Raw genomic sequence first — 25,527 nt, 5'->3', positions numbered from 1 at the left:
TATATCTATAAAGCATTTATAGTGAGGTCCACGTTATAATGGCAGTATTCGATTCACATTGGTGTTGCTATCCTTGTCTATCATTCGACAAAGCAGATAGCGCTATCCTTTTCTAGCTCCGCAACGTTGCCAGACAGTTTTTCTACAATGTAGAATTATAATTGTTCAACAAAATATTTCATGTCAATTATGAAACCTTTCAGTTTTCGACAGTTTCTGACCAATCTAGATATATAATCAATTAACAAAGTATCCTAACTCGATTATGATAATTTGTTATTTAATCATTGAAAACATATTTTCTTGGCGAACAAAATATTATTGATTATTTTAAAGAAGAATGAACAGTTAATATTAAATCAGATTATCAGCTATCAGGAGGCAGTGAAAAGGCAGAGAAAATCACTGCCATTATAACGTGAACCACAATATACAAAAGAAAACTTGAATAAGCCTTGGAAATGCTTGAAACTTTATCTTAAAAATCCTTATTATAGATAAAATGATGGAGGAATTGAATCCTATACTATTAAACGAGCAACTTCTGTTTATATGTTTAGATGTTTGGATGTTCAGATGTTTATATATGTTTGTATTTCACCGGATCTCGAAAACGGCTCCAACGATTCTCACGAAATTCAGAACATAGTAGGCTTATAATATAAAGATTCGATTACACTAGTTCTCATCCCTGGGAAAACTCGCTGAAGGTCATTAAATGATAATTATTATTCATCCTTGGAAAAACAGCTGATAATAATTATTATTTCGTCGACTGTTGGTGATGGAAGTGAGTGAGCGCGTTCATGTGTGTGGGACTGTGTCAAATTATGACTCAGCTGTTGAACGTTTGTAATCATTCAATCAGGTACTTAGTGCCGGTTGCAGAAAAGCCGGGTTATTCTCAGTCATGATTAATTCCAGTAGAACCATCTTTTTGAAATGGTCTTCTCTGATTTGGTTCACGTAAAGTTAATCAGGATTGAAATTTGACCGGCTTTTGTGCAACTGGGCCTTTGTGAGGGAAATTTTTGCATTCCTCTGGGAATTAATTTCAATCTACTGTGACTAGATAGAACATTTCTGTATGAATGTTATTATAATTTGTTCTTTCGTAATAATTTTTTTATGCTTTTGTACTCCAGAGCGAAGCTCGGTCCCCGATGTTATTTAGTAATGAATACAATAGCTACCAAACCTTCCTTAAATTTGGAAGAATCTTATAAATTAGCAATAAACAAGTATATTCCACCATCTCTCAAACTATAGAATCATGTCCTCCCTCATTTTTGGTAGAGAGTTAGTGGGGAGGATATTTTTAATATTCTTTCCGAAGAATGGACATTGATATGTCCAAAGCTCCGCCAATTTATGTACATGCATAACAATATAATTATTATCTATAGTTATTATATTACAAATTGCTTTTTCATATCATATACAGTTCAATAATTATTTTCTTAGTCTATATTATGTGAATTCATCTATAATTTTGCTGTATTGTAAGCTATTGTATATAGGTGTATAAGCCAGTATATATTGTAATCTACATAAATAAAGTACTCAATCAATCAATCAATCAATTATCGGAGAAATCATTTTCCAATCGAAATGCAAAAATCGTCTAAGATAGAATGGTGGGGAAAACTCTAGAACAAAGGCTTCAGTACAGTAAGATGGGTTCATTATATTATTTACTCTTCAATGAAACTCTCTTCCCGTGTTTTCTTTGCCACTACTTGGATTATTTTTCCAATTTTCTTTTCGTTTCCATCTCATTAATTTTTTGCACGTGGAAAAGGTGCCTTCACCCCTCTCTATGAACAGGGAAAAGTAGAATTAACTATATTGACGAAAATTTTTCATTTTCAAAGATAAGTTAAAAACGTCGTTTTCAACGAAGAAAGATATAGTTAATTTTACATTAACTGTTGGTATTTCTTATGAATAACATCAAAACCCTAAAATAATAATCCAACTAACGTTGATGACACTATGGAGGGAACAGGTGCAGCAGCTGTAGAAGGAAAAGGGCAAGTAGAAGAATATGGAGGAAAAGGAGAGAATGAAGAAGTGAAGAAGAAGAAGAAAAAGAGGAAGGAGTAGAAGTAGAAGGAAAGATGAAGAGCATGAGGTGGTGGAGAAGTGGTTAGTTGGAGTCGATCGAGGAAGGGAAGTAGAAGAAGAAAAATAGAAGAAGAAGATGATGAAGAAGAAAATGAAGAAGAAGAAGAAGAAGAAGAAGAAGAAGAAGAAGAAGAAGAAGAAGAATTACAGGTAGGAGTGATAGAAGAAGATGAAAAAGATGGATGGGAAGAAGAAAAAGAAGGAGAAGAAGTAGAAGAATTAGAAGAAGGCAATGGAATAGAGAGAGATCAGTAAAAGAACTGGCATAAGGTGGTGGAGAAGGAGAAGAAGAAGAAGAAGGAGGAGGAAAAGAAGAAGGAGGAAAAGAGGAAGTAGAAGAAAAAGGAAAGATGAAGAGCATGAGGTAGTGGAGAAGTAGTTGGTTGAAGAAGAACGAGGAAGGAAAGAAGAAGAAGGAGAAGAAGAAGAAGAAGAAAAAGAAGAAGAAGAAGAGGAGGAAGAAGTGGTAGGAGTAGTAAAAGTAGATGAAAAAGATGGAGAGGAAGAAGAAAAAGAAGAAGAAGGAGAAGAAGAGGAAGAATTATAAGAAGGCAATGGAATAGAAAGAGATGAGTAGAAGAACTGGCATAAGGTGGTGGAGGAGGAGAAGAGGAAAAAGAAGAAGAATCATAAGACAAGGAAGAAAAGGCAGAAGAAGAAGAAGAAGAATACTTGAACAAAGGTGTACAAGTTCTTCTCAGAAACGAATCAATTACAGAAAGAATGAAATACCTCTCTCGGTACGTAGTATCCATTTCTTCTACTTCTTCTTCTTCTTCTTCTTCTTCTTCATCTTCTTCTTCTTCTTCTTCTCCTTCCCTCCCTCGTTCTTCTTCAACTAACCACTTCACCACCACCTCATGCTCACCATCTTTCCTTTTCCTCTGCCTTCTTCTTCTTCTTCTTCTCATCCCATATTCTTGGATTCAGAGAAATTTGAAGTTCCGACTCAACAACGTTTAGCCGACGACTTTTCATCCTTTCTTGCTTCTCTTCCTTCTTCTGCTTCTACTTCTTCTCCTTCTCCTCCTTCTTCTTCTACTTCTTCTTCTCCTCCTTCTTTTTCACCTTCTTCTTACTTCTCCTATCTCTTTTTCTTCTTCTACATATGCTTCCGCTTCTACATAATCTTCTTCTTCTTCTTCTTCTTCTTCTTCTTCTTCTTCTTCTTCTTCTTCTTCTTATTATTATTCTTCTTCTTCTTATTCTTCTTCTTCTTCTTCTTCTCTTCCTCTTCGCAGCAGGCTTCTGTCGTCAAGTACCATTCCGCCCGCCGTATTTCCAAGAACAGACCGTCTGTTCCGAGAGAGCGTTTATATTGATTTTTATTACATAATTTTCTCGAATTTCCTTCGACACACAGAACAGAGCTAGCTGCTAGCTTTGTTTCCATGCTACAATATTGAAGTTAGCGGGCAGGTGTACTTCAAAAATAATATAAAATGAAGAAATACCTCCATCCTCTTATAGAAAAAGATTCCTTACATCTCAAATTTATTCTACTCCTTCATATTTTTCTTCTTCTTCATTTTGTTATTTCACTTCTTCTTTCTATTTTTCTTAATAATATTAATAATTCTATTATTTTAACTCTATTTTAATTCTATCTATTTAACTCAATATTTTCCACTCGAAATTTTTTGTTTAAATTGTATCTGAAGCCTAATAATTGGGAATCTAAAATCAAACTTTGCATGGATGGGGCAAAGATCCTGAAATTTTTACAGATATAGGACTTGTGGCAGTTGACAGAGCTTATCAATGACTTTTTAAGGTATGAATTTGATCAAAATCGTTGTGCCGTTTTCGAGAAAATCGCGAAAACCCCTGTTTTTGACAACATTTTCGCCATTTCAGCCGCCATCTGGAATTGCATTTAATCGAAATTGTTCGTGACGGATCCTTATATTGTAAGGACCTTAAGTTCCAAATTTCAAGTCATTCCGTTAATTGGGAGATGAGATATCGTGTACACAGACGCACATACACTCACACACACACACACACACACACACACACACACACACACACACACACACACACACACACACATACAGACCAATACCCAAAAACCACGTTTTGGATTCAGGGTACCTTGAAACGTATAGAGATTTAGAAATTGGGATACCTTAATTTTTTTCGGAAAGCAATACTTTCCTTACCTATGGTAATAGGGCAAGGAAAGTAAAAATAACGAGTGAAGCTCGATGCCCCGATATTTAAATTTGAATACGCCTTCAAATCAATATTGACCTTGAATTTAAATATCACTGTTTACAAGACTACCAACAACAACAAACCTATAATTACCTTTCAAGACAAACCTATAAGCTATAACCACAAATAACACTACACCTATGATTCACACAATTCCCTATAACACATTAAAGCCATCTGTTGTCAAAATAGATATAATACGACCATTTCTAGGAACAACAACCAATATTCCTAATGACTATTATGAGACATTCGATTTACACTGTCAGAATCCCTTATGGGTGATATCAATTCTCCCTATTGAATTAACGGTGACGGATTAAAGTGAATTTAACTGCAGGTTTACAGGTGGATAAATGTCCATTAATGGGAAAGTGAGTTTATGTTATTATCACTAATGGCTTGTGGTCTTGGGATTGGATATACAAGGTGCGGCAGAAAGGATGAACGGTTTTCAAAAAAGTAATATGTCGTTACCTATGCATAAAAAAAAACATTTATTTACAGAACAATATTCACATTATTTTACAATTTTAGAAAATTAATGTTTGAAAACAATATCTGACAGGTGACGGCCGTTTTCAGCAATGCACTTTACAAGCCGCTCTCGGAAGTTGGATTGTACTCTTTCTAACATTGCCCTGCCAATTTGTTCGACTTCCTCACGAATTGCTCCCTTTAGTTCTTGAAGTGTACGTGGTTTATGCTGGTAAACACGTGACTTCAGGAAACCCCACAAGAAGTAGTCGCACATGGACAGGTCTGGAGAACGAGGAGGCCAATCAATGTCACCAAACCGAGAAATGATGCGACCACGAAAAACAGCCCGAATTGCTTCCATTGAATTTCTTGCTGTGTGAGCTGTCGCCCCGTCCTGCTGAAACCATACTTGCCGGATAGGAATACGTTTCCTTCTTAATTCAGGAAGGAAGAATTCAGTGAACATCTGTCTATAACGTTCTGAGGTTACAGTTACAGTGGTCCCGTTGTCGTCTTCAAAAAGTATGGACCAATAACAAATATACTGCTCACAGCACACCAAACTGTCACCTTGGGACTGTGTAATGGTCTCTCATGCATTAATTTTGGATTTTCATCTGACCAATAACGATAGTTCTGCTGATTAACGGTACCATTCAAATGGAAATGTGCTTCATCTGTCGTAAACAAAATGATGTTTTCATTTTGGTCAAATATGGCCTCCATTTCTCGAGCAAAATTCAGCCGCTTTACATAATCGCCAGGATTCAATTGTTGAACCATGGCCATTTTGTAGGGATGAAATCCTAGATCTTTATGTAAAATACACCTTACTGACCACTGATGTTCAGTTCAGAAGAATGTCTCCTAGCAGATCGATTAGGACTACGGAGTATGGCTTGCCGAACTCTTTCCACATTTTGTGGAGTGCGTACAGTGCGATGAGCCCCTGGTGGTCGTTTATTCATTACTGTTCCTACTGAACGAAATGATTTTACCCAACGTAAAATGGTGTTACGAGTGGGTACATTTTCATTTCTCGCAAGATTGAAATGACGACAAAACTCACGCTGAACTGTAATGATACTCTCATTATTACGCACAAAACTGACGGAAGTAAACACACGATGTTGCACATTCCACGAATCCATGATGCCGATTAAACAATGACTAGAAAAAATGGTATGATCTACCGAACACATGTTCACCTCAGCTGGCCCAATCCGACTACCCAAATCAGAATACTATCTGTTCTAAAAACATCCACCCTTCCTGCCGCACCCAGTATTATCCTTTTCATACATCCTAATGACTTGTGTATAATTGCATGGAGAAATATAGCTTAAATAGATATTTATTAATTTATTCATATATGATAGATACAATATCATTCTCATCTATGAATGATTGGGGAAGGAGCAACATACAAATAGATAATTATAGATAATTTATAGATAATTATAAATCTATCTTAGCCCATCTATTTCACTTTCCATGACGAACTGCTATAGTGAGGTCCACGTTATAATGGCAGTGGAGAAAGATAGGAGATAAACGTTGCCGATCTTCTGTCTTGTCAATGCCTTCTACAGACGGTAGCTGATACAGGTTCATTGGTGTAATATTAACTGTTCATTCTCGTTTAAAATAATCAAATATATTTTATCAAGCAACAAATTATATTATTCAATAATTTCATAATGAATTTTCATAATTATGATGGAATATTTTCTTAATTCTACATTGTTCAAAGACGATCTGGCAACAGAGCAAAGCGAGAAAGAGATAGCGCTATTCGCTTTGTTGAATGATAGACAAGGATAGCAATACCATTGCTGATCAAACACTGCCATTATAAATTGGACCTCACATGGTATAGGTTAACTCAAGCTGATTACCGTCGACTACTGTCTACTACTGTTTTGTTGAGGTGATAGTGTAAGAATGGCACAGTATGAGAGACTACCAGCGCCACATAGCTTCACCAAAAACAACTACTAGGACTATCTGCTTGAGTTGATAATGAAATTTGGAACATAAGCGAATTGATTCATCATAAGCGAGGGAAAAATTGAATTATTGAAAGACAAATTGAATTTCATCTCCACCATCTCCCATAAAACAACCTGTTATTCCGTTGAAAAAACCTTTCAAATCAACTACTACGCCGTTTCAAATCTCATCCATCAAGTCCCGTTCCCGTTGAAAATCCGGTGAAGATAGGAAATTACTTTCCAGGGCTGGAAAAAGTTTTCCTCATCATTTTCCAAGTAGCCGCGCAAGTTTTCCTGCTTAATTATGTCCTTGTCAGATCTGTCAGATACATCCTTATCCTCCTTGTTTTTATGACCGAATCCACTTCAAGTTTTTCGTTTCAAGTTTCCCGTTTCTACTAAAACTTAATTTTCAATCATTCCTCTTGGATAATTCCAGTGTGATTGACGGTATATCTTTCTCATTCACTCGAAATTGTCTAAATTGATTTAAAGGGAGGAATTAATGTTATACATAATCTAATAAAGACTGGCTTATACACGTAGGGGATAGAAAATTCAGGAATGACGCATCATCACGTCTCAACTACTCAACTGATTAACTTGAAATTTTTCATAAAGATTTCAAATTTACCAAGGATTGTAATAAGCTTATTTTATATTCTCCAGTACGTCTCGTTTTCAGTTTGTCAAGTTTTAAAATGGACCATTGCGAAGCACGGGTTTCCTGCTAGTGTATAATATAATAAAGGAAAAATTGCCTTATACACATAGGGATAGGAAATTCACGAATGACGCATCATCACGTCTCAACTACTCAACTGATTAACTTAAAATTTTTCATAAAGATTCCAAATTTACCGAGGATGTTTATAGGCTTATTTAAAATTCTAATATTGGCGTATGAAGGAGGCTCCTTTTTCCTTTTATATTATCCTTGAAATTCAAAATTTTCAAAAACCTTATATATACGTTGACGCGCAATTAAAAAAGGAGCATACCTGTCAAATTTCATGAAAATCTATTACCGCGTTTCGCCGTAAATGCGCAACATATAAACATTAAAACATTAAGAGAAATATTGAATGAAAATGACTAAGAAATTTGTCAAAAAACCACTGATTTATTGATAATTAGAAAGACCGGTCTCGGTTATTACACCATTGTCAATCTCTGATAAACTCAGTTTTTCTAATTATCAATAAATCAGTGGTTTTTTGACAATTTCTTAGTCTTTTTCATTCAATATGAATAATTACAATATCAACTTCTCAACTACACAAAAAAAAAATTAAGAGAAATGCCAAACCGTTGACTTGAATCTTAGACCTCACTTCGCTCGGTCAATGAACATCAGTACATGAATTACTGATAAATTAAATATATGAATTACGTTGCAGACTCACATACACGCATCACTACACATCTAATATATTCACAATACAGGATTTAATGCAGGCAGTGATATCTGATACAGGGATTAGAATTCAAGCGTTCATGCATATCTCAAGCATGCATAAATAACCCTGCATATATAGTGAGGTCCACGTTATAACGGCAGCAGTATTTGACTAACATCGATGCTGCTATCCTTGTCTATCATTCGACAAAACAGATAGCTCTATCATTTTCTACCTATGCAACGTTGCCAGATCGTTTGTTAACAATGATAATATTTACAAGTGGATGGTGTCAGTTGCGGGAATAACGTCCCCGTTTTGAGATATAGCATGGAATGAAAATATAGATATTTTATGTTGCCGCTTTCACCAATTCTCGGAAACCGTGCAGCTCCATAGTTGAATAAATTTGTCAATTAGTGAACTCTGTGTGCCAGGTGAATGACCTCGCAGACAGGAAGGAAGAGAGAGAGAGTGAGTGTGGGTGTGTGTGTGTGAGAGAGAGAGAGAAAGTGTGTGACTGAGTGAGAGAGACAGCCACATGGTTGGTAGAGGATATTTGGAAGTTTTTTGAAGTATTTAAAATAGATTTTGAGAAGAAAGTGTGAGATTAGAAGTGTGTTACAATATTACTGGCTTATACATGATTTACATTGAATGACGGCAATGCTAATTTACAACGAATTTTACAAAGTATAGATAATAATCAATGAGAATAAAGATTAAATGCAATTAGAATAACGATAAAAAAATTGTAATGTAACTTCATAAATCGGCGGTGTTTCAACAAATAATTGACGATTCTTTAAAAAAAATAAAATAATAGGCCTTTCATTCCCATCAACACACGACCGGAGAGAGAGTGAGAGAGAGATTGATTGATTGATTGATTATATGCCTTTATCATAGCGGAGTTAGGACTCCTGGTTCTCTCTACCACACAACCCCGGAGAGAGAAAGAAAAAAAGAGGGAGAGTAAGAGTGTGAGAGATTGATTGATTCAGTACTTTATTTATGTAGATTACAATATATACTGGCTTATACACTTATACAATAGATTACAATACAGCAGAATTATAGATGAATTACATAATATAAACTAAGAAAAATATTATTGAATGTAATGATATGAGAAAAGCAATTTGTAAAACTATATAGATAATATTGTTATGCATCTACATAAATTGGCGGAGATTGATGATTGATTGATTGAGTACTTTATTATGTAGATTACAATATATACTGGCTTATACACTTATATACAATAGCTTACAATACGCAAAATTATAGATGAATTTACATAATATAGACTAAGAAAATAATTATTGAACTGTATATGATATGAAAAAGTAATTTGTAATATAATAATATAGATAATTATATTGTTATGCATCTACATAAATTGGCGGAGCTTTGGACTTATCAATGTCCATCCTTCGGAAAGAATATTAAAAATATCCTCCCCACTAACTCTCTACCAAAATAGAGAGAGAGAGAGAGAGAGAGAGAGAGAGAGAGAGAGAGAGAGGAGAGAGAGAGAGAAATAAAGAAAGATAAAGATAGTGACAGAGATAGAATCGAAAGTAGAGAAAGATACATGGAAGAAGTGAAAGATAATTTTGAGAAGAAAAACATTTTAGAAGAAGAAAAGAATAGCAGGAGATGGAAACCAAATTAAATATCGAAATTACGCTCAATTATTATTGAAAACTGTAAAATGAAGATTTACTTTAAAATAAGACAAGTAGACTACACAAAATATTCTGTAGTACATATTTTGAAAAGAGCACAACAATATGAAAAACTACTAAGAGAAATCTGTTCAAAAACTATTCAAAAACACAAAAGAAACTACAATCATTACAACACATCCTCATTTAAAAATTGGAAAAACCAACTGTGTTGAACGGGAAAGTAATGAAATGAAATGAAAATACTCTTTATTAGGCGGAGTTAGGACTAGAAAGTCCTCTCTACCACTCAACCTAGAAAGTAGGCTATAACAGAAAATTTGTAAAATCGAACTACAAATTATTCAGAAACATATTTTCCTATCAATGCATTTTGTGTTGACTAGACCACTGTACTGTCAACTATTGGTTCTATTTTTAAATTTTTCGAAATTGCTATTTTTAAATTTTTGCTGATAAAACGTGTGATTTTGAATGGAAGAGTTCTGAGTGTGCACATTATTTCTTACTTGAAATGAGTCCAAAAATAGCGTATCAACCTTGTTTCTCACAATAATATTGTTCTAAAAACCTTCATTTTCTTCAACTTCACCTACTTCTGCTTCTTCTTCTGCTTCTTCTGCTTCGTCCTCTTCTTCTCCTTCTGCTTTTCTACTTCTTGTAGTTCTTCGTCCTCATAATTTTTCCCCCTTGCTATACAGCTGCCTCCTTCTCCTTCAACTCTTCTTCTTCTACTTCTAATCTTCTTCTTCTTCTTCTTCTTCTTCATCTTCTTCTTCATATTCTACTTCCTCTTCACCAAACCACGAGTATTTCACTACAGTTCCTTCACATAATTTGAGAATAATCAATAAAACTCTCCAAGAATAAATAGAATTTCGGTTTCGTGACATGCACCAATCATGTAGTAATAAACTGCACTGTCCTTGTTCATCATGATAGGTGGGTAACACGATATCAACTTTCCTGGAAGAATCTATGAATATTACCTAAAATGCAGTTAAAAGAAAATATCCTTTGATCCTTTGAAAAAGAAGAAGAAAGAAGCAGAAAAAGAAGCAGAGAAGAAGAAGAAGAAGAAGAAGAAGAAGAAGAAGAAGAAGAAGAGAAGAAGTTGAAGAAGAAGAAGGCAGCTGGATTGGAAGGGGGAAAGATGATGAGGACAAAGAAGTAGTAGAAGAAGTAGAAGTTGAAGAAAAAGAAGAAGAAGAAGTAGAAAAAGAAGAAGGAGAAGAAGAAAAAGAAGAAGCTTGTGGAAGGATTGTAGAAGGAGATGGAATATTGTATATGGATAGGAGAAGAAGGTCAAAAGAAGAGAGAAAAAAATTGGAATAGGATTGTAGAAGGAAAGAATTGTAGATTGAAAGGAGATGTGGGTTGTGGGGGAAATAAAGAGGAAGAAGAAGAAGAAGTAGGTGCACGAGAATAAGCATGGGAAATAGAAAGCAGAGTAGAAACAAACAAAACAAGAAACAGTTGAACAGAGCAATAAAACTGCAACTCAGCAAATTCCGAGAATCAAGGCGGCACGTCTCAAGGGTCATCATCATCATCATCATCATCATCATAATAATAACCATCATTCAAAACTTGGTCGCTATATCCTTTTGATCTCTCACTCTTGTCTGTGCCCTATATCTACAGTGCTGAAGTGCCCTACAGTGCCATAAGTGCAAAAGTACGATCTGGCATCGTTGAAAAGGATATCGCTATCTGCTTTGTCGAATGATAGACAAGGATAGCAACACCAGTGCTAATCAAATTCTGCCATTATAACGTGGACCTCTTTATATAGGAGAGCGAGCGCTTGTACTGTGTTTAGCAGCAGAAGGGAAGTTATGATATTATTTGTATATGAGAACAAAGTACTTCATTTAGCCAGCTACCCCTCATGCAAATCGTGATGCAATTTGCAATACACCCCAATAATAATATTAAATTATTCTGGTCTCAGAATATTCTTCCCTCTTCAAAACTTGTGATTCTGTACCGTGGAGATATTTATATCTTGTCTACCGCTATTGATTCATCTTCTTCTTCTTCTTCTTCTTCTTCTTCTTCTTCTTCTTCTTCTTCTTCTTCTTCTTTTACGATGGTGAAGGAGAAAAATAAGAAGTAGAGGGAAAAATGGAAAAGGAAAATAGATTGAGAATAAAGAAATGAGAATGAGACGAAGCAGAAGTAGATGGAGAAATAGTATAGGAGTAGTAGAAGAAGAAGAAGAAGAAAGAGAACAACAAGACAAACAAGATGAAGAGGAGAACACAATGAATATAGTGAGAAATGACATAAGATAATTTCCGAGACCTTGTGGCGGCGTATTTCAAAAGAACAAACACTCAAATAATAGCTGTCAATCTATAATATTGATAGAAAGCAGAAGGCCTAACTCACACGCACTCACTCACACTATCTCTCTCACTCTCACTCTCTCTCGCTATCTCTCTCTCACTCTATCTGTCTCTCCCCTTTTTTGTAGAGAGACTTTTGGTAGAGAGTTAGTGGGGAGGATATTTTGAATATTCTTTCTGAAGAATGGACATTGATATGTCCAAAGCTCCGCCAATTTATGTAGATGCATAACAATAAAATATATCTTAGTATTGTTATTTTTTTTATATTATACAGCTCAAAATTATTTTCTTATTTATATGAATTAATTATATTAATTCATCCATAATTTTGCTCTATTGTAAGCTATTGTATATAAGTGTATAAGCCAGTATATATTGTAATCTACATAAATAAAGTACTCAATCAATCAATCAATCTCTCTCTCTCTCTCTCTCTCTCTCTCTCTCCCCACTAATGAAGCAGAGAATATAAATATTATCACTTACACACACACAAACACACACACACACACACACACACACACACACACACACACACACACACACACACTCACACTATTGATGCAGTAAATATAAATATAAAGCAAAGGTCATCACTCACCAATTTAGATTTAGACTTCGAGGAAAGTGTGACTAAGAATAGACAAACAAACACTTTCTAGGCGCTGACTACTCAGAAATCATCACACGGAAATCGACAAATATTTATCCACTGACCAAATCTGGTTCACAGAAATGCTACAGTTGAATAGAGAGAGAGAGTGGGAGAGTGAGAGAGAGTGAGTGAGAGAGTGGAAAAGAGGGTGACAGAGAAAGAGAGAGAGACAATTATCAAGGAACTGAGAGAATGAATTATTGAGTGAGAGAATTTTGGAACGTGACAAGTACCTCATTAGTACGTCATAGTATGACATAAGGAATCGTAATTGATTTTGGCAAGTGTCCAAAATCAGTAAGATTTACTTCAAACTATCATACTAGTAGTTCTGTGAAGAGTGGACCTCACGCAGTATTCTCATCCACAAGTACCTCATTGAAACTACAGACCTTATGGAAATACAGCAATAGACTGGCTTCTCCACACATCTGTGTAATCACTTGTCAGCTGATTTATGATGAATAATTCTATTGTCTGATTTTTACTCTAATATTGGCGTATGAAGGAGGCTCCTTTTTCCTTTTATATTATCCTTGAAATGCAAAATTTCCAAAAAAAACCTTGTATATAAGTCAACGCGCAATTAAAAAAGGAACATACCTGTCAAATTTCATGGAAATCTATTACCGCGTTTCGCCGTAAATGCGCAACATATAAACATTTAAACATTGAGAAATGCCAAACCGGCGACTTGAATCTTAGACCTCACTTCGTTCGGTCAATTATCAATATTCCAAGTATGCCACTATTTCATATTTAGTTTTATGAGACATGTTATTAATTTTCAGATTGTTGTTATATATTTGAAATTAACCATTATTTTTGTTAGAAATCATGGATTCTATATTCACGTTCACTGTAGGCCTACTTCAAAACATATCCCTGGAACCTATTTTTCGAAATTAATTTAATTTTAAATTCTGTTCTCCTATCTTTCTCCACTGCCATTATAATTTGAACCGCACTATATAGTTATATATGACAGATACATTATACAATGGTACCGTATCTATATATATAAATGCGAAATGGCACTCACTCACTGACTGACTGACTCACTCACTCACTCACTCACTCGCAGAACTAAAAATCTACCGGACCAAAAACGTTCAAATTTGGTAGGTATGTTCAGTTGGCCCTATAGAGGCACACTAAGAACGGATTTGGCAATATTTTAATTCTAAGGGTGGTTTTTAAGGGTCTAAAGTTTGTCTTTTAGCATGTATATTCTTCTTACTCTCTTAATTATAATTGAAAAAAGGCCATACCATATGTTAATATAGAACTATAATCTAGAGAGGGTACCTCTTCGAAACAGTTGTTCTGGTAACTAAATTAAAAATTTTGTCAGGTTGGCATTTTAAGTTGAGTTGACTTTGTTAGGTTGGCACCAAGTTGAAGATTGAAATGCATTTATCCAGGACCTCCTAAATACCAATTTATCCAGTACCTCCTAAATCCTATTTAGGAGGTCCTGATTTATCGCGGAAAAATTGATTGGGCACTGCTACTTCAATCTGAGCTATTCCTGGGAATATTATATTACTAGCCGTCAGGCTCGCTGCGCTCGCCATATCCGTTTAGCCAGACGTTTAGTCTGGACCCCCGACTGGATCGTCCTAACATATATGATAAAAATGCTCAAATGAAAAATGCAGGCGAGCGAGGCGAGCCTGCTGATTTTATTCTCGGACGATCCAGTCGGGGGTCCAGAGGGCGGAGCCCCTTGGCTAGACGGATATTGTAAGCGAAGCGAGCCTGACGGCTAGTATAGTTATAAATGACAGATACATGATAATGACATGGATATGACAGAATAATGGTATAGATATAGATACGACTTTATGACAGGTAATGATAAAACATCACATCAACTTGACAAACGATAAAAGCTTGATATTCACTTCAAAAGCTTTTACTAATCAATATATTGATTAGTCGATAAATCAGCTTGACGTCTCTTTTTAACAGCAATATTCACAGTTAGTGCTTTTCCCAGAACGACACAGTTTCGTAGAAACAAATGACGTTCAAGAACTAGGTCATTGGTTTTTAGAAACGTACTGCTCCCAAAATGACGTCATTTCCCAATGTCAGATTCACTTGAAAAGTGTCAGCATATATGATAGATGACATCGACAACAATACTTCCCATTAAATCAGAGCAGATTGAGAGGCCCAAGTATAATGGCAGTATTTGATTAACATTGGTGTTGTTATCCTTGTCTATCATTCGACAAAGCAGATAGTGCTATCTTTTTCTAGCTCTGCAACGTTGCTAGATTGGTTCTTAAAAATGTGGAAATGTAAAAGAATGTGGAATGTAATACAGTGAGATCCAAATTATAATGGAAGTATTTGATTAGCATTGGTATTGCTATCCTTGTCTATTATTCGACAAAGCAGATAGTGCTATCTTTTTCTAGCTCTGCAATGTTGCCAGATCAGTTCCTAATAATGTAGGGTGTAAATAATCTACGAAATATTTGATCTTAAGTTAATAAAACAAAATAAAACTTGTAGCACCCTTTATTTATTAAAAAAACTTAAAATAGTTTAACAAATAGTTTCGGTTCTAAAACCATCTTCAGGTTCTAAAATAAACTAATAATTTTATTTTAGAACCTGAAGATGGTTTTAGAACCGAAACTAGTTGTTCAACTATTTTAAGTTTTTTTAACCTAGTAAAATTATTAGTTTATTTTAGAACCTGAAGATGGTTTTAGAACCGAAACTAGTTGTTCAACTATTTTAAGTTTTTTTAATAAATAAAGGGTGCTACAAGTTTTATTTTGTTTTATTAATTCAAAAGCAGCCCATTTCAATAAGTGTTTTGATCTTAAGTATATAAATTTATTTTTTAATGATTGGAGAACATATTTTCGTAAGGAATTGAATATAATTATTTTAAACAAGATTAAATAGTCAATATTAGATCAGATATACACCAGCAACAGATATCCTCAATAGAAGGTGGTGGCAAGGTAGAGAATCGCCAGCGATGTCTCCTATCTTTCTCCACTTACATTATAAAGTGGACCTCACAATAATTATTTCAATTTATTGTGTATAATCGAATCAATGAATGAAACGAGTTTATATCACATGAGATTATCAGCTAACCTCCATAGAAGGCATTGGCAAAGCAGAGAATCGGCAACGATGTCTCTTATCTATCTCCAATGACATTATAACATGGGCCTCACTGTTATTATTCAAAACTAGTAGTTCTGTGAACAGTAGACCTCGCGCTCAGTAAGTTACATTGACCTGTTGTTTGTTTTCTCAAAAATTAATAAATAATTTATCAATTTAAAATGTCTAGAAAAAATCCTAGATAAATATAGAGCTTTCTGTCCTATCGTACCGTGACGTGTCGTCCCGGAATGTGAGTGTGAGCGCTGTTATCAGGTCTGGCTGCAACTGTCTACAACGTTGATAGAAAGATTCATTTTCAAGATGTTCGATGTTTTTGAACGGGTAGTATTATAGTCAACTGTCTACTAACGTTGATGGAAAGATACATTTCCAAGATGTTCGATGTTTTTGAACGGGTAGTATTATAGTCCACTAGACAGCTGATTTATGATGAATAATTCTATAGTCTGATTTTTACTCTAATATTGGCGTATGAAGGTGCTCCTTTTTTCCTTTTATATTATCCTTGAAATGCAAAATTTCCAAAAACCTTGTATATACGTCGACGCGCAATTTAAAAAGAACATACCTGTCAAATTTCATGAAAATCTATTACCGCGTTTCGCCGTAAATGCGCAACATAAAAACATATAAACATTTAAACATTAAGAGAAATGTCAAACCGTCGACTTGAATCTTAGACCTAACTTCGCTCGGTCAATTATTGTGTATAATCGAATTAATAAATGAAATGAGTATATATTACATGAGATTATACCGGTACCAGCTAAGTCAGTGATAAGGCAGAGAAACGGCAACGATGTTGACCTATCTTTCTACACTGTCATTGAAACGTGGACCTCACTATAGATTGAATTAGCCTTCAATATAGCTTTCAATTAATATTGTTATAAAATACTTGTTCAATTTACAATACTCTTGAACGGTATTTTGGCAGAAATAGAGAATTAGAACGGTTTGTTGACTGTTTGTTATCAATTTGCATTATTTCTGGTGTGATAAACACTTGAAACAATTTTATTGTCGTCAAGGTGATTGTTCTTGTTTATTATTCCGCGTTAATAATAGAAGAAGAAGAAGAAGAAGAAGAAGATGATGATGATGATGATGATGATGATGATGATGATGATGAAGATGGAGAAGAAGATTGTAAAAGGATTGTAGGAGGAGATGGAATTGTAGGTGGAAAGGAGAAGAAGATCAAAAGAAGGAGAACAAGAAAGAGGAGAGGAAGAAGAAGAAGATAATGAAGAAGAAGAAGAAGATGATGATAATGATGAAGGAGGAGACAAGGAAGAGGACAGAAGAAGAAGGAGAAGAAGAAGAAGAAGAAGAAGAAGAAGATGATGATGATGATGATGATGATGATGAAGATGGAGAAGAAGATTGTAAAAGGATTGTAGGAGGAGATGGAATTGTAGGTGGAAAGGAGAAGAAGGTCAAAAGAAGAAGAACAAGAAAGAGGAGAGGAAGAAGAAGAAGATAATGAAGAAGAAGAGAAAGAAGATGATGATAATGATGAAGGAGGAGACAAGGAAGAGGACAGAAGAAGAAGGAGAAGAAGAATAAGAAGAAGAAGAAGAAGAAGATGATGATGATGATGATGATGATGATGATGATGAAGATGGAGAAGAAGATTGTAAAAGGATTGTAGGAGGAGATGGAATTGTAGGTGGAAAGGAGAAGAAGGTCAAAAGAAGAAGAACAAGAAAGAGAGAGGAAGAAGAAGAAGATAATGAAGAAGAAGAGAAGAAGAATGATAATGAATGAAGGAGGAGACAAGGAAGAGGACAGAAGAAGAGGAGAAGAAGAAGAAGATAATGAAGAAGAAGAAGAAGAAGAAGAAGAAGAAGAAGAAGAAGAGAAGAAAGAAGAAGAAGATAATGAAGAAGAAGAAGAAGAAGAAGAAGAAGAAGATAATGAAGAAGAAGAAGAAGAAAAGAAGATGATGATAATGATGAAGGAGGAGACAAGGAAGAAGACAGAAGAAGAAGGATAAGAAGAAGAAGGAGAAGAAGAAAAGAAGAAGGAGAACAAGAAGAAGAAGAAGATAATGAAGAAGAAGAAGATGATGATAATGATGAAGGAGGAGACAAGGAAGAAGACAGAAGAAGAAGGAGAAGAAGAAGGAGGAGGAGGAGGAGGAGAAGAAGAAGAAGAAGAAGAAGAAGAAGACAACGAAGAAGAAGAACGGCTGACTTCTATTATGTTCTCATTCTTTTTCTTCCACTTCTCCTTTGTCTTCCTCTTCATCGTCTTCTCTTTCAATTTTCATTCTACCTTCTCTGTCTCCTTCATCTTTCTATTATCCTAACAAGAAGAACAAAGGAGACCAGAGAAGGAGAAAAACAGGAAGTAGAGGAAAAATGGAAAAGGAAAATAGATTGAAAATAAAGAAATGAGAATGAGACGTAGAAGAAGTGGATGGAAAAAAGTAGAAGTAGTAGTAGAAGAAGAAGAAGAAGAAGAAGAAGAAGAAGAAGAAGAAGAAGAAGAATATTGCTGTTATCAATTTATTTACAACAGTAAACATGACTTTGCTTACGATATTTGGAATTGGTTTGTTTCAATCTCGTTCTATTTTTTCACCCCTATAGAAGACAGTAAACAAGGCAGATAATCGGCAACGCTGTCAACGTAATAAAATATAATAGTAGCTCCGTAACGTTGCCACATTGTTTTTTAACAATGCAGAAATATAATTAATTAACACATATTATTTAATCTAATTTATGAAAATTCATTACCAATCTACATTATGAAAATTAGTTATCCAATTATTGAAAAATCTATATTCTTTATGATTAAAATATAATAATTGATTGTTTCAAACAAGGACAAACAGTTGATAATACGTAATTCATATAGAATCATCACCTTATCCAACAATAATAATAATTACCACTTATTCAAAATATTATCGAATTCTCAATGCTAAAGAACATTTTCCGAGAATAATTATTTTCGTAGGGAATAGAGTATAATTGATTATTTTAAACAATAATGAATAGTCAATATTACATCAGATATACCGGTACCAGTTATCCTCTAAAGAAGGTGGTGGCAAGGTAGAGAATCGGCAGCGATGTCTCCTATCTTTCTCCACTTACATTATAAAGTGGACCTCACAATAATTATTTCAATTTATTGTGTATAATCGAATCAAGGAAAAAAACGATATCAGGTAGAAGGCAGTGGCAAGGCAGAGAATCGGCGACGCTGTTCTCCTATCTTTCTCCGCTGCCATTCTAACGTGGACCTCACTGTAGCTAGCATTTGTGATATTGCAGAAGAATTGACTTCCTACAGTCGCGAAATTAGAAAGTCCACTTTCACAATATGAACACAAAAGTGAAATTTCCAGCAATTTGACAAATAATTTTCGAGGAAAAAGTGAAATTCTCTAATCTTATCCAGTGTCAACCATTCCAGGAAGATGAGAAATCGTTAAATTCTGTATAGTGGTTCGGAGAAACATATATCCTAAGTTTATATGTGATTTGGTAATTAATATGTGAATATTGTTTCAATGTGGAAATTAATGAAGAAATGGAAAGTCGCACATAACTTTTATTTGGACAATTTTTTTATGAAATTGGGATGAAAAGAAGTTTTGGACTGTAGTCTGTTTCTTTGTCCTTGAGTTGATTGTAAATGATAAATAAATAAATAGATAATAGAATCAATCTGGTGAGGTCTACGTTGTAATGCAGTGGAGGAAAGATAGGAGAACAACGTTGCCGATTCTCTGCCTTGCCACTGCCTTCTATAGAGAATAGCTGTACCAGTATGTCAGATGTAATATCAACTGTTCATCCTTGTTGAAGCCATCTATATAGATAAAGCGAAGTGGCACTACTGGACTGACTGACTCACTCACTCGCAGAACTAAAAATTACCGGACCAAAACGTTCGAATTTGGTAGGTACGATCAGTTGGCCCTTAGAGGCGCACTAAGAAATCTTTTGGCAATATTTCAACTCTAAGGTGGTTTTTAAGGGTTTAAAGTTCGTCTTTTAGCATGTATATTCTTCTTATTCTCTTAATTATAATTGAAAAATGTCCATACCATATGTTAATATAGAACTATAATCTAGAGAGAGTACCTCTTCGAAACAGTTATTAACAGGTAACTAAATTAATAATTTTGTCAGGTTGGCATTAAGTTGAGTTGACTTTGTTAGGTTGGCACCAAGTTGAAGATTGAAATGCATTTATCGCGGAAAAATTGATTGGGCACTGCTACTTCATCAGAGCTATCCCTGGGATATTATATTACTAGGCGTCCGGCTCGCTTCGCTCGCCATATCCGTTTAGTTGGACCCCGACTGGATCGTCCTAAACATGATAAAAATGCTCAAAAGAAAAATACCGGCGAGCGAAGCGAGCCTGCTGATCTTATTCTGGGACGATCCAGTCGGGGGTCCAGACGTCCTGGCTAGACGGATATGGCGAGCGAAGCGAGCCGGACGGCTAGTCAATTATATTTTATCATAAAGTTTAGAATATAGTCTAGATTTTTCAATAATTGAATAACAAATTTTCATAATGTAGATTGGTAATGAATTTTCATAAATTAGATTAAATATGTTGTAAATTAATTATATTTCTACATTGTTAAAAAACAATGTGGCAACGTTACGCAGCTACAAAAAGATAACGCTATCTGCTTTGTCGAATGGTAGACAAGGATAGCAACACCAATGCTAATCAAATACTGTTATTATAACGTGTACCTCACAGTCCAAGGGACAGTCCCTTTAATTTTTTTATTCACTTGAGACTTCTGGGTACTTATGATATAATGAAACTATGGAATATCTCTAAAAAAATAAATAAAAAGTTTGTATTATTTTGTAATTGAAATGTGTAATTACTCTCGGAGTCTCTTTAATAGGTATTTCAAATCTGTTTTTATCTCAAAAACAAGAGCATTTTTTAAAAATCGTTCATGAGAGAAAATGTACTGTATTTAGCAGTTGAAAAACTCTATTATCCACGATATTTCAAGCAAAAATTTCCAGAAACAATTTTTCAAATTAGCATACTCAGCTTTCAGCGAATTTTTGCGATGTAGCTTTATAATATTCTGTAAAATACACGAGGCTGGAACAGACCAATTTTCCATTAACATTCATGGAAAAACAGCTCCAAATTTTCCGATGAATTTTCAATCCAATTCGGAGCTTGTGAATTTTCCAGAATGCTGAAATTAGATTATTATTTGCTGCTTGCATTATCTCAAATACGAATTTAATCATCTATCTATAATCTATTATAATGAAGGAAAGGATCGGCGTACGGAATAGGAAATTCACGAATGACGCATCATCACGTCTGAACTACTCAACTGATTAACTTGAAATTTTGCATATAGATTCTTAATTTACCGAGGAAGGTTCTAGGCCTATTTCAAATTCTCCAAGATTTCAGTAGGTCATGTTTTCAGTTTGTCAAGCTTCTAACTAGACCCTAACGGAGCACTGGTTACCTGCCAGTTATTAACTAAATATACAGAAGGAAATTACTGAGATAAATAAATAATTATTATTGAACGAATTTCCATCTAGCTGTTCACCTTGTTGTCAATATTTTCAGTAACAGAAGTCTTCGGGGTGATTTACAGCATTTAATTTGGATTTTCGTTTATAATAATTATTTTATACAGCTGGAAATTAATGAGGAATTACATTTGTTCGAATCCTAATTATGATCAAACAAAAATACATTTCACATCATTTAACTTTGGATTCTTGTTTAGAAAAATTTTCGTCTAGTATTCACTAAATATTATTCCTGGGCTGACAAATAATTTTGGAATAGTAGCGCTCATCGAATTTCCATCTGTTTACCCTTTTGTCGATATTTGCAGTAGCAGAAGTCTTCGGGATGATTTACAGCATTTAATTTGGATTTTCGTTTAATCATAATTATTGACCGAGCAAAGTGAGGTCTAAGATTCAAGTCGACGGTTTGGCATTTCTCTTAACGTTTAAATGTTTATATGTTGCGCATTTACGGCGAAACGCGGTAATAGATTTTCATGAAATTTGACAGGTAAGTTCCTTTTTTAATTGCGCGTCGACGTATATACAAGGTTTTTGGAAATTTTGCATTTCAAGGATAATAAAAGGAAAAAGGAGCCTCCTTCATACGCAATATAGAGTAAAAATCAGACTATAGAATTATTCATCATAAATCAGCTGACAAGTGATTACACAGATGTGTGGAGAAGCCAGTCTATTGCTGTATTTCCATAAGGTCTGTAGTTTCAATCAGGTACTTGTGGATGAGAATACTGCGTGAGGTCTACTGTTCACAGAAATACTAGTTTTTAAATATTAATTACATCACTGATGATGGGATGATTCGATATTTTTGATGATGTCAGCAAAATAGCTGTGAGATCATTGGAAAAAAATCATCGATTAAAATAAATTTTAGCTGATGGTAGTTATATCATTTTGAATTGAATTGGTGATGTCATAAATATATAATCTATAATTATACTACAGTATAGTGAGATTCAATTAATACAGTCAGCAAGATTGAAATGGGAGGCATTGAGGTTATTCATAAGGAATTCTGTCAGTTTGAAATGTATTCCACTAAAGATCTTGTTATATTTCATGGGATACAGTAGTTTTGTATATTTTTTCCAAAATGATACACTGAAACATAAAATCTTCCCTCAACTCACAGATCAGAAAAATCACTCATCTTCAAATGCTTATAACTCAAGAATAGGAGTGAATTTTGCCAATGTGATGACATATTATTGTTTCTCTCGTCAAGTACTATCATTCCTGAGAGTTGAGCGTTTTAAATTTTGACCATTTTTGCAAAAATCCATGATGTTTCACGGAGGATTCATGGATTTCATGAAAAATGCAAATCTCCCAGATTTGGTTGATATTCGGGCTATGGATAGAGGTTGACCTAACAAGTGTCGTGCTATAATATGAGACGTTTCGCTACAATACAAGGTGAGTTATTCACTGAAATTATTCATCTCAAAAACCAATATCCTCTGTCTAGCTACCCACTATACTGTTATACTACGTAATGTATCTACGACGTGGATACAATCTCAATTATACCACAATACTCATTTTAGCCAGCACTATACTATACTGCTTTTAACCACCACGTGACAATTCCACGTAACTTGAACAAGAATACTACATGATTATTTTACATGAAAGTCTTCCAAAACCTACTCAAACTGAAATTGAAATTGAAATTGAAATTTATTCTTCCAAAAAATACATTAAATTACAATGTATAACTAAAGTATTTATTGACAATACAGATTAAAAAAGGCACTATTCGAATACAAAACTCGTTAGAATCCAAGAATTGTAAGAAAATTTCAAATTATTCATCTCAAAACCACTATACTCTTTTTAGCCACCCCTATACTGCTTTCAACCACCACGTGAGTACAATATCAATTACTACAATACTCTTTTTAGCCACCACTATACTGCTTTTAACAACCACGAGACAATTTCAATGAAGTGACTAAAAACAGTATCCAGTTGATATTGATAACGAGTTTCAGTAACCTTGGGGTGGAGATACGATGAAACCACTTTGGGAAATGATTAAAAATAGTCAAATTTCGCTAAAAATGTTAGTTTAGGGGTGAATTTCAAAATATAGAAGAACATTTTTGAAAGTTGGAATGTAGATTGTGGTCTCAGTAACCTTGGGGTGGAAACACGTTGGGAAATGATTTAGAACAGTGGAAATTCACTAGATAATGTAAGTTTGAGGGTAGATTTTAGAAGATAATAGAACATTTTTGAAAGTACTATTTTTTCAGTACAATTTCAATGAAGTGACTATAAAAACAGTATCCAGTTGATACAGTATCGAGTTTCAGTAACCTTGAGGTGTAGATACGATAAAAACACGTTAGAAACTGATTCAAAACAGTGAAAATTCACGTAAAAAATAAAGGTTTGGGGGTAAATTTTAAAAAATAGTGGAACATTTTTAAAAGTTGGAATATAGATTGACATCTCAGTAACCTTGGGGTGGAGAAACGATGAAACCACGTTGGGAAATGATTGAAAATATTCAAATTTCACTAAAAAAATGCAAATTTGAGGGTAGATTTTGAAAGATAAAAGACAATTTTTGAAAGTTAGAATGTAGATTGAAGTCTCAGTAACCTTGGGGTGGAGTTACAATAAAACCACGTAAGGAAATAATCAATAATAGTGAAATTTCACTGAAAAAATATAGGTTTGAGGGTAGATTTTAAAAGATACATTTAGTATATAAAAATAAAGAACATTTTTGAAAGTTAGAATGTAAATTGAGGTCTCAATAACCTTGGAATGGAAATACGATAAAATCACGTTAGAAACAGATTCAAAACAGTGGAAATTTAAGTATAAAATACAGGTTTCGAGTAAAATTTGGAAATGTTAAGACAAAATTTTTTGAAAACAATTTAGATTGAGGTTATGTGACCCTACCTTGTTATAGGACGCTGTAACGTCCAAACTGTATCCAAACTGGTTGTAACTCCATGTACACACTAAACACACAGACGTTACGTAATTTTAGCACCGATTTTCATCGTAACGTTACACTACTGGCTAACACAACATTTTTACGAACAAAAGAACAACATTTTCGGGAACAATTTCACAGAGATGTTTGTTCTCCTACACCGAACGGCTGACTGAGGGACCTGAAACTAGATTGAGAATTCCGAGTTGTAAAATCGTGTGGAGCCTCTCTCTCTAATTCTCACTCTCTCACACGCTTTCAGTTACTCTCTCTCCCTCTAGGGGTATTGCTGTCCTCGTTTGACGCGCTACATTATCTCCCACCACTGTTGGCAATTTCCCATTCTGAGAAATGTAGCCCCACCATCGCATCGCTTCCGCGTAAAGTCGGTTACTACTACTCTCTCTCCGATGCGCGACTCACGCACGGGCTGTTGTGCGCGCGCGCGTAGAGAGAGAGCGCATGTGAGAACGATCAATGGCTAGTTGACGAAACGGTTGGGGATTAACGTTGACAACGGTTGAAACGTTAACGTGTTTATTTGAGCTGGAGGCTGGGAAAGGATTTGGTTTGTGGAGTGAAGAGAGTGGATTTGTCACTTCCTCATTTGACGGACCATTCTTTAGTGAGGTCCACGTTGCTATGGACAGTGGACAAATAATTATAAGAAAACAGCGTTCCCGATTCTCTACCTTGCCACTGCCTTCTATATAGGATAGCGATACTGGTTTATCTTATCTTATACATTCTTGAAGTTAGAATGTAGATTGAATTCTCAGTAACCTTGGAATGGAAATACGGTTAAACCACGTTAGAAACTGATTCAAAACTGATTTGGATTGAAATAGTCAATAATGCTTTATTCGTCAGAAAATTATATAATAATAGGCTATTGATATTGGTGGGCAGTCCTTGACGGAA

The 25,527-nt window shown here is 34.7% G+C and overlaps 1 protein-coding gene across 4 annotated transcripts in view; it reads right to left on the bottom strand.

Moving 5' to 3' along the window:
- LOC111044053 overlaps positions 1-24,802 on the bottom strand; it is a 63,807-nt gene extending 39,005 nt beyond the window's left edge. For 3 of the 4 annotated variants that reach the window (XM_022329106.2, XM_039434947.1, XM_039434946.1), the window contains exon 1: positions 24,570-24,801. The gene's annotated coding sequence lies outside the window, so the exon portion shown is untranslated. Of the gene's footprint in view, positions 1-24,569 lie in introns of all 4 variants that reach the window. The other variant, XM_039434948.1, reaches the window with a different exon arrangement.
- Between the last annotated feature and the right edge of the window lie 725 nt (positions 24,803-25,527).

The sequence above is a fragment of the Nilaparvata lugens genome, chromosome 8, assembly GCF_014356525.2.
Source record: "Nilaparvata lugens isolate BPH chromosome 8, ASM1435652v1, whole genome shotgun sequence".
Taxonomy (NCBI): domain Eukaryota; kingdom Metazoa; phylum Arthropoda; class Insecta; order Hemiptera; family Delphacidae; genus Nilaparvata; species Nilaparvata lugens.
This window is presented reverse-complemented; position numbering and strand designations above follow the sequence as displayed.